Source organism: Lactuca sativa, chromosome 3, assembly GCF_002870075.4.
Source record: "Lactuca sativa cultivar Salinas chromosome 3, Lsat_Salinas_v11, whole genome shotgun sequence".
NCBI lineage: Eukaryota > Viridiplantae > Streptophyta > Magnoliopsida > Asterales > Asteraceae > Lactuca > Lactuca sativa.
In genome coordinates this window covers 321,055,287-321,067,119 of record NC_056625.2, presented here as the reverse complement: position 1 = coordinate 321,067,119, position 11,833 = coordinate 321,055,287, and positions in this window count along the sequence as shown.

The window sequence follows — 11,833 nt, the reverse complement described above, 5'->3', positions numbered from 1 at the left end:
AATGATATACAAAAGTAACTAAATGTTTTACAAATTCCCAATCTTAGTTACTTAGGCAAAAGTGAATTGATGCAATTCCATGAAATTACACTTTGTGCCCTTGCGAAAACGTTAGTGGAGTGTGTGTGGTTTACCGGCACACTAAATGGTTCTAAGCAAAGGGTGACTCAATGTTTGTCATAGTTCGGTGGAGCATGTGTGGTTTACCGGAATATCGAATAGGTGATTGTAACATGCGAGGGCACCATGTAAGTTTGCATGGTTATTCACACCCGCTTTGTGATCCTCGGCATCCCAGTCACAAACAAGAGGGGCATATCGAGATTTAAACATGTCATTGAAATGTACAATGAATCTTAAAGGATCTAGGAGTTTTCATAGATTTAAAACTTAAATTTCTTTTTCGTTTTTCATGGTGGAAATTAGTGAATCGTCATTCACTTACATTCAAATATTCTGCAATAAGGGTTATGGCATCCCTCTCCCGAGTTGTAGAATATTGTGTTGGGTCCTAGCCTTAGTATCTCATTTGGGTGATTTACTAAGGACTCAATCAATCAACTAACTTGAATTCGTTTTCTCCTGTTTTGTAGATGTCAAAGTTTGACAACTATGGTCTTCTCAAATCCCGTGGAACAAGCATTCCACATGAAGATGATATTCCACGATTCGATCGAGGAACAAGAGATCATACTTCACTTCCTCCTCCTCCTCCAATTATTCTCCCAAACCCACAAGTTTGAAGACTTGAAAAGTTCAAGATCACTCAAGCCCTTTTGGCAAGTAAACATAAAGAAGGAAAGTCGGTGTGTGCACACGTTCTAGGGATGAAGTCACACATTGATAGGTTAAGAATAATGAGATCCGTTGTCTGTGAGGAGATGTCCGTTGATTGGGTTCTTCAGTCACTTCCTAACTCATATAGTGAGTTCGTAAGAGAGTACTATATGATAAACCGCGACGTGACCCTTATAGATCTCACCTATATATGCTTATTGCTGCTGAATCAATAATGGTTTGGCGCAATAGAAAAGCAAAGTTGATTGGTGAATCTGCCTTTAAGACCTCTTTGAATATAGACAATGGCAACGAAAGACATGCTATGATCGAAAAGTTTGATCATAAGAGAAAGGCAATGTCTGAAGTAGTTCAATGTCATGTTCCAAAAGAGTCAATTTGCTTGTATTACCAAGAGAAAGGGCATTGGAGACGAAGCTTCCCCATTTACCTAAGAGATATAAGAGATGGGAGAGTTGATTAGCTCTAATATAGGTAAACTCCATTAACTAACTCTTTTAAGCTTCTATTCTAGATTCTTAATACATAATGTGATAAGATTACAATTGATGTTCTGTAGGATCGGAGAAAAGAAAGGAAGCTTAAGGGAAGAAGTGAGAAGAATCTAACCGTGAAAGAATGGATTTCGATCGCATTTCTAGAAGATTAGATTCTTGAGCTACTACTTAGAGTTAGAATTAGATTGCTAAGAAATATGTATTAGCATATTTTTCAATGAATTGCATTGTAAGGACAAATTTTTCCGCAATAAAATAAATTTTGATTTTAAATTATATTTATTTATCCGTGCAATGGCGTGTATGAAAAATTTATGTTAAAATGTTTCTATTATTAACAATAATGGATTTGGTTCTTACTATGTTATTTATGGAAAGTCGAGAATTTACCAAATAGGGAGAGTTTCTCATCGCCCAAGTTTCAATTGGACAGAAACTTGGAATCATGCAACTTGGCTGCACGATGAATGAGAAATTTCGTATTTGGAGATTAGACTAATTTATTGACAAAGTGTCAAGTGAAGGACTAGGAGATCGAGCACACAAAGTTGCGTGTTGATCAAGTCCACCATAAGAGTAACAATGATATTCGTCATGATTCACTAAATGTCTAGTAAATATGATTATACTTACAAGATTAAGTGTAATTATGAATTGATTGAAAAAGTTTAAATCAATAGCAAAACAAATAAGAAGAATCAAGTAGGCAGAAAGATAAAAGTTTCTCCATTCTAAGAAGAAGGGAGAGTAGCTTTTATGCTTTATGATAGGTCTTAATGATTAAGAACCATATCTCAATTGATCCTCTAAGTGAGTCTTAGTACAATTGTATGTTTAAGAAGAGCAATCAAGGATTGAAGAAATGGTTAAATCAAGAAGTCAATCATACTTCGTTCCAATAAAAAGTCTTAAAGTTAAGATTATGACATTGAGTGAAAAGTATTAAGAAGGTTTGTAACATTCATCAAATGTGGAAAGTTGTGATGTCTTGGATAAGACAAAGACCAACTAGGACCAATTTATGAAGTGTTTTGATAAAAACTACACTAACTCTTGAATATTTGTTTGTCAAGAAATGTTTATTGACAAGAGAATCTTATATGTCAAGGAGTCAGTGGGAGTCTTAATGGTCTTGAAAGGTTTCAAGAACAAATCAAATAAACATTATCGATCATCACTAGCACACAAGTTGAGGTTTACAACCTATCGTGTTGACATTATTTTGTTTTTGTGCCAGTCCAATCGAGTTAGTTATGCATGTGAGTCCTATGGGTTCTCATTTGAATGCATAAAAGGTAAGGACCTTGATCAATGGAAAGTACATTGATAAGAAAAGGAGAGCTGCTTAACTACTTGGAAGACGTGGTTGGCAGCTGTGCTACCATAAGGCAAGAAATTGAGATTAAGAAAGTTCGATCCATATGAGTTTGAATTTGTCGTAAACTTTGGTTTTGACAAATTCACATGGATAGGAACAAATACACCGTTTAAATCTCAGTGTCATAAGATTTCCTCCTTCATGAAAGTGATTGTGAGGAAATGCTTTCACTAATAAAGATTTTAAGAAGATAGTGATTGTAAAATTGCATTCTGGAATTCGATCATGGTTACGGTATCCCTTTCCATGATTTGAATTGTGAGGTCTGGCAATTAGTCTTAATTGTTTAGACACACATATGAGCTATCTAAGGCAAAGGTGTATAAGTTTAAGAGGCCTTGATAAAAGATTATCAAAGCATTAAGTATTAGAAACATGGACTTAAGAAATTCAATAGGTATTGTTTTTCTGAAAGTTAAGCTGTTTCTGAATACATGTCAAAGCTAGTGGGAGCATAAGTGTTATGTTTATAATAATCATCATGATAGTGGGAGCATAAATGTTATGATTGTATGATTATTAAGGAAAGTATTGCAAGTTGGCAATATTAATTATAGAAAACAAGAGTCATTCTTTGCAAAGTTGTAAGGATGGAATAGTTGTTTTGCTATAATTAAGGGATAGAATATTATGCTTCATTTCAAATCTAAAGGCTTAGGTTGTGGAATGTTAATAAATTAGTCAAAGGTACATAGTGTGTTATTAAATTTCGATTATGATTACGACATTCCTCTTCACTATTCGATTTTTGAGAACATAGCAAATAAAACATTATGCGTCGTGTCCCATACGCTTCGGGTATAGGATCGATTGCAAATGCTTTACTGTTTGACCATTCTAAAATTTTCCAAATGTCTAGCGCATTTAGAGGGAAAAGGGACTAGAATCGGTTTTGACTAAAATAATTAAACAACTATCAAAGGACAATCCAAATTTGGAAGTATAGTATTGGAAAATATGGAAATGTTTCCATATTGGATGGACCATATCGACTTTATTACGAATAGATAAGATTCTATTAAGAATAAGTTGTCATATGGAAAATATGGAAGCGTATCCATATTGGGAATTGAATATTGAAAAATCTATGTCTAGATTAGAAACTTTTATGCAAAAGGATGTTCAAAGGAATGTAATTTGAGTGAGAGACATCATATCTAAGGAATTGTCTTGTAACAATCTCCGATAGAGAACTTTGTAATATCATTGGCAATAGTCTTTGTGACGTTGGTACAATGACATTACAAAAGGATCATTGCATAAAGTGTTAGAATCTAGCATACTCTATAAGGGGCAAGTATTTGATATTCTTACACTTATGAAAAAGGATTTGGAGTTGTCAAATGAGAATGGTTGGAAATTGTTAGGGTATAAATGTTGTAATAAGTCGAAGTGTTAGTTGTATGGTTACGAAGGATCTCTAATCTTCATAAGTAGAATCTTCGGATGTAATGTTATATTTACTAAGGCATTTTAATGAATAGTCTGAATGTCTAGTCCTTAGTATTTTGTTATGCTTTTGTACTCCTATAAATAGGAGACTGTACTGAGTGAGTACTTAACTTTCACATATTCTTTACAGAGAATTCCTTTGTACCCTGTAAAATCAAAAGCATAATATGAGCTGATCAACTATTATATTTATGCTCGTATTCATCGTATTTCTTCTTTCTTAATTCTTACGTGAATTAATCTTTAAACTCGATTTCAAATCTCATCAGTTGGTATCAGAGCAGGAATCCTTTCTGTGACCTGATTTTCATTCGATCAAAAAGGTTTTTGAATCTACTGTTTGATTCAAAAAGTTCTCGTCCTTTTGAATTTGAAAATTTCATCTAGATCTCAATCTAGGATTTGATTCTGCAAAAATATTTGTTAATCGAGTATTTGGTGTGTAATTCTAAATTGAATTATACAATTTGATTTTCAAAATTCTCAAAAGTTTAGTATCATCTTGAAGTTTTTGTCCGTACAACAATGGCGTCATTCAATCTGAATTCGATGACATCATTTTCTCATTTGCTTGGATCATCCACAAAAATTCCAATGCTTATTCCAGAATATTATGATCAGTGGCAGATCGTATGGAAGATTACTTGAACGGATCGGATGAAGAATTATGGAAATGCATCTCAGGAGAAATCAATCAACTTGCACAAGTTCAGCAAATCGACATGTCTTCAAGCAGTTCAGAAGTTGATAATCAAACTGATCGTTTAAAACGTCTGGAGAAGAAATGCATGAGGGAATTAAGAGGTGCGTTGCCTCCTGTTGTGTACAATTATGTCAGAACATGCAAAACAGCTAAAGAAATCTGGAACAATCTCAAAGACAAATTTCAAGGGAGTGAAAAGACGAAGATCACATCTGTAAAACAATGCCTGGTAGAACTCAAAGATTTTAGACAGAAAGAAAATGAGTCTATTGAAGCATACTATGATAGGTTCAATGAGTTAATCTATCGTTGTAATCGTTATAGTATAATAAGGTCACCAATGGAGTACAATTTGATATTTGTAATGGGACTTTGAAAGGAGTGGAGAAGTGTGAGCATGATGGTGAAAAATCAACAAAGTTTTGATACTTCAACTTTGAATGACTTGTACAATAAATTAAAATCTCATGAAAATGAAGTTAATGAAATAGCTGAAGAAGCTATAGCAAGTCTTGGTGGTCCTTTGGCTCTAGTTTCGAAGGTTTCAGAAAGAGAAAGTGAAAAATTGAAGTCTGATGAAGAAGAAGGTTTTTTGATGAATTCTGATGATGAGGCTGTTGCTTTTTACTCAAACAATAGAGTAAAGAAATTTTTTAAGAAACCTTTTAATCCAAAGAAGTCATCAGATTCGAAGGGTAGTTTTGAGAACAAAAACAAACTGGATGAAAAGAAAATAGAAATGAAGACAAATTCGAAGAATGAGATGGAGCAAATGAAGATGCTATTGAAAGGTGATACAGGGATCAATTGTCATTATTGCTATGGAGCAAATCATTTGGCAGTAGATTGCCTGTTGAGGAAGAAGGAAGAAAAGAAGAGTAAAACAAAGGATGAAGCTTACTACACTGAGAAACTGGAGGAAGTAAAGAAGAAAGCAAAGAATTTGTCATTGGTGGCTCATGGAGAAACTGAATCGGATGGCACATATCAAATATGGTCTTCGGGTTCAGATGATGAAGAGATGAAAAATCCAACTCATGGAGCTATGTATGCAAAAATGGAAGAGGATTCAGATGATGAACAGACTGATGGAAGTGTGTGGGCAATGCTTCGTTTCGAAGTCTACTGACAAGTCGCCTATGACTACCAAGGTACTTTGTGACGAGCAATATGATAACAAGTGGTATATTGATAGCGGTTGCTCACGTCACATGACTGGGAAGAAGGAAAACTTGCGTGATTTTCGAAGCCTAGAAAATGGAGGAGTGGTTAAGTTTGGGAATAATCACAAATGCAAAGTCAAGGGTTATGGGAAGATAACGAATGGAAATTTCACTATCAACAGAGTTGCATTTGTTGAAGGTTTGCAACACAACTTGATAAGTGTTTCACAACTTGTTGTGGGCACTGGCAATCAAGTTCTTTTTATTGAATAAGGAAGTGTCATTTCGAATGTCAAGACTACGGAAGTTTTACTTAAGTCAAAAAGAAAAGGTGATATGTTTTACATTGGATATTGTTCCTATTGTAGGCAAACCTGCTGTGTGTCTACTTTCAAAGGCTGCTGCTGATGTTAGCTGGTTATGGCACAGGAGATTATCACATCTCAATTTTTGAAACATCAACAAACTTGTCATACAAGATCTAGTAAGAGGTTTACCCATTCTTAAATATGATAATGACAGTTTGTGTGCAGCTTGCGAAGTAGGGAAACAACACAAACAAGGTCATCCAATCACAATAGATTCGAAGATTGTTGAACCCCTTGAACTCCTGCATATAGATTTATGTGGTCCTTCAACAGTTGCTACTCTTAACAAGAAAAGGTACATTTTGGTAATAGTAGATGATTTTTCAAGATTCACGTGTGTTTATTTTCTCAGGTTAAAATCCGAAGTTCCACAAATGATGATTGATTTTATCAAAAAGATGGAAGTTTCATTGAAGAAGACAGTTCGAAAAATTAAAAGTGATCATGGAACTGAATTCAAAAATCATGTCTTCGATACATTTCTGGTGGAAAAAGGAATTTCGCATAATTTTTCATCTCCTTATACACCACAACAAAATGGTGTAGTTGAGAGAAGAAATCGATCATTATGTGAAGCTGCAAGAACAATGTTGGCATTTTCGAATTTACCTCAATATCATTGGGCTGAAGCTGTTTCAACTGCGTGTTTTACTCAAAATCGATCATTTATTCATAGACGGTTTAATGTTACTCCTTATGAAATCATCAATAATCGAAAACCTAATGTCAAATTTTTCCATGTTTTTGGATGCAGGTGTTTCATAATGAATCTCAAGGATAATCTTTCGAAGTTTCAAACAAAAGCAGATGAAGGAATTTTCTTGGGATATTCACACAATTCAGTTGCTTATAGAGTGTTAAGTAGGCGAACTCGCAAAGTGGAAGAAACTTTTAATTTGACATTTGATGATCATTACATTAAAAAGTCTAATCATAAATTTGTGAATTATCCTATTTTGCAAAATTCTTCAAATATAGATGATTCAATTGAAATGAATGATGTTGATTATGATTCGATTTTCGGTATTTCAGATCAAGCAATTGATGCAGAAAGAAATGCAACTGATAATCAAACTTTAGAAAATTCGAAGTATAACAATGATTCAACTTCAAATTTGAATCTAAACCCAAATGCACAAGCTGATGATCCAGTGGAGGGGGAGCACTTGGATTCAAATACTTTTGTTGAGGGGGAGTGCTATAGTGAACGAGATAACATGTCAACAAATGTTAGTGTCGAAGAGGAGCAAATTCTTGAAGAAGAACCGATTAGAGAAACAGAGCAAAATATCGAAACGGAGTCAATCATCGAGGGGGAGCTCATACTAGAGAATGATCCAATTCTTGAAGAAGAACATTTTGATGATGCTGATGATTCTATTTCTATAAATGGATCAGAAATAGATGTAATGTTCGAAGATGCACTTTTGGAATTTGATCCTAATTATCCACCATTGGATAAATGGACAAGAAATCATCCAAAAGATCAAATTCTTGGTGATCCAGAAGCAGGAATCATGACAAGAGCACAACTTCATGCACGAAATGAGGTACTGAACAATCATCAAGAGTTCTGCATGTTTCATGTTTTTATTTCCAAAATTGAACCAAAGACAGTTAAGATTGCAATGGAACACTCTGATTGGGTTGTTGCTATGCAAGCTGAATTGTCTGAATTCGAAAGAAACAAGGTTTGGAGATTAATTCCAAAACCTGATGATGTGTTAGTTGTTGGACTTAAATGGATTTATAAAAACAAAACTGACAAAGATGGAAACATTATTCGAAATAAGGCCAGACTTTTTGTTAAAGGATATTCTCAACAAGAAGGAATTGATTACGAAGAAACATTTGACCCTGTCGCAAGACTCGATGCTGTTCGTATTTTTCTGGCTTTTGCAGCTCATAAAGATTTTGATGTCTATCAAATGGATGTCAAATGTGCATTCTTAAATGGAGAACTCGAAGAAACGGTATATGTTGAACAACCTCCAGGTTTTATAAACTCAGAGCATCCTGATCATGCTTATATTTTAGATAAAGTTATATATGGGTTAAACCAAGCACCAAGAGCATGGTATGCAACTCTAACATCATTTTTGAAACAATCTAAATTTAAACAAGTTTCAGTTGATCCCACTTTATTTCGGAAGAAAATTGTAAATCATCTAATGCTTGTTCAAATTTATGTTGATGATATAATTTTTGGCTCAACTGACCCTGCTTTATCTAAAGAATTCGAAGATTTGATGAAAAGCAAATTTGAAATGAGTATGATGGGCAAAATTAATAACTTTTTGGGTTTGAATATTAGACAAAACAGGGAAGGCATATTCATTAAACAAGAGAAATATACGAAGAATTTGTTGGAAAAGTTTGGAATGACAAATAGCACAAGGTTACGAATACCAATGGCAACGGGCATAAAGCTAACTCCTTCGTTAGATAAATCTGCTGTTGATATTACTTTATATCGAAGCATGATTGGGTCTTTATTGTATTTAACTGCAAGTAGACCTGATATTATGTATTCTGTTTGTAATTGTGCAAGGTATCAATCAAATCCACGTGAACCACATCTCACAGCAGTAAAGAATATTTTCCGATATTTGAAAGGTACTACTTCGTTAGGATTGTGGTATCCTTCGAAAATAGGGTTCTTTGTACAAGCTTATTCGGATGCGGATCTTGGAGGATGCAGTCTTGATCGTAAAAGCACAACTGGTGGGTGTCAATTGCTAGATGGAAAGCTGGTCAGCTGGCAATCGAAGAAGCAAACATGTGTTTCAATATCAACCGCTGAAGCTGAATATGTTGTTGCAGCTGCGTGTACATCACAAATAATTTGGATTCAAAGTCAATTAAGAGATTATGCAATTAATATGAAAAAGATTCCTTTATATTGTGATTCACAAAGTGCAATAAGAATTTGTCATAATCTTGTGCAGCATTCGAAGACCAAGCACATTGCTCTTCGATATCATTTCATCGAAGATCATGTTGAAGAAGGAAATATTGAAGTTTATTTTGTAAAAACAACGGACCAATTGGCAGATATTTTTACAAAGGCTTTGGATGAAAAATCGTTTCTTCGGATCTTAGATGGATTGGGAATGATTGATGGAAATTCTCTTCAAACTGATAAAAGCGAAGAGTGATGGGTCTGAATCATTTGGTGTATGGACGGAAAGAATGATTCAGTGTTCAGAGGTTACTGTTCATGGTCAACGCTTCGAACGCCTCGCATTCGGAAGTTTTTTAATAATCAGAGGTTACTGTTCATGGTCAACGCTTCGAACGCTTCGCATTCGGAAGATTTACTTCTTATTGAAATTACAAAATCAGAGATCACTGTTCAAGTCAACGGTTCGAATGCTTCGTATTTGTACACATTTCAACTAAGGTTAGATTTTTAGTTTGTTTAATTTTTTTTTTATGAAAAACCTGAAAAATCAAAAATATTTTCTTTTATTGAAAAATCAAAAATCCAAAAAGATTTTGTTTCAGTTTGTCTTTAATTTTTCTGAAAAATTTCAAAAATACCAAAAATATTTTTTATTTTTTTTCGGTTTTAACATGTGTGTTGTGAGTTTTGTCAAGTTTCAAATACAAAGGATTCATGCAACTGGTTTCGAAGGAAAGGTATGATATCTATACATTTTGGATTAGTTAGGATGTCCCTAGAAGCATGCTGCTGCATGTTGTCTCAAGCCTCGTATGATTCTATGTATGGGAAATGAAAGCCTTGATGAAATTATCTCATGAAAATTTCTTCCCAACAAGGCTTGTATTTGCATAAATCAACAAGAGCTACCTTACTCTTCTCAAATGAGTTAAGAGTTTTCTGTTTTGAACATTATAACATAGGTACCCTTCGATTCTTATCCAATCTTTTTAAACCAAACAATTCTTACATTCCAAATATTCTAAGAAATTTGTCCTTGAGGTCTTTGATCAAACCAATCAAAACCTAGACAAATCACAACTCTGTGTTTATGATCTAATATCATGAGTCCGTGATAGAAGTGAAACCCAAAATCTTATAAACCTTAAGGAATTGACGGGGAACCATGTTCCAAATCTTACGAAGCTTTTGCTTCAGTACCTTTTATACTCCAAATCCTATTCATTTCTTTTAAGTGATCTTAATCAAACATTCGAAAACTACGATGTTTGTTCCCAACAAGATCCAGCATAAATGTTTTTATGAATATGATTTCCGTGTGAGTAGATTTTCAAAATTCTAAGTTACTTTGAATATCATTCGCAACCAAGTTGTCACTAACTACATTGGTTATACAACTAATTTTGTTTACAATTTCTCACCTTATTTTAAGGTTGATATGTAACGAAATTTTCGAAGCCACCCATTTGACCTATAAAAGAAACCCATCGAAACTTCTCTACAAGTTATCGATTGTAATTCACGGGAAACCACACAAGTTGTTAATTATCTCTCTTGATAATTTTCGAAGATATCTTTGCCTGCGATAATATTCTTTTTGTGTCAAAAGAAATTGTTGACATCACAAGTTTTCCAAAAAAAAAAATTTCTTTGATTCTCATCTAATTTCTTTTGGAACACAGCACACACGAAATCCTTGAGGTTTGAGTAACACCAACTTAAACTGATGATTTCGAAATTCTGGCAAATGACTTCGCTTTTTAAACCTCAAAGTGAAAGAGCCTAACCTCTATTTGGAAGGTATCCGACGGTTACAATTCTTTTGGGGAATACCAAACAGTTCTATCTCTTGATGACGCATGGTGTATGATAAGCGTGTAAGGCGTGTTGACAGTTACGATTGTTACTTTTTGATGAGTACATTCCGTTTTTCAAGGTGCCATGTCAGCAAGCATTTAATGCATCCCGCTTCAAATTCAAAGTTCTAGGGTTACATATAAAAGGGAAAATCAGAACTCCATAACACTTTACGCGATCAAACTTTCTGAAACACAAAAACTCTCTGTGCAATTCATCTTCTTCATAAGTTCTTTAGTCGAAATCATCTTCAATGGCGACTACTTCCTCACCAACTACAGATGAAATTATCAGTGTTCCAATTCTGAAGATCCAGGGTTCCAACTACCAAGTCGAATCGGATTTGTCAAAATATCTGGAAGAACTACACATGCTTGTGGTTGCTTTACAGAATTATGTTCTGTCTAAAGCAATGTTTGACTCATTTGCTGCTCCAATGTCCTGGTTATCAAAGGCAGGTTCTACGGCATCATACAACAAAGACACTGGGTGTGTTGAATTCACAATGGTCACAGATACAAGAATTAGGGTCTCAAAGCGGTTGTTTTGCAAGATTATGGGAATTCCGAATTCTGGTCCGTTTGATTAACTTACTTCTTCACAAGTGGTGTATATGTTCAACGAGATGGGTCACCAACCTCCATTGACTCGTATTAGTGACTTCAAGAAGTCGGGGTTACCAACAATTTGGAACTTTTTGTTTGGCATCTTT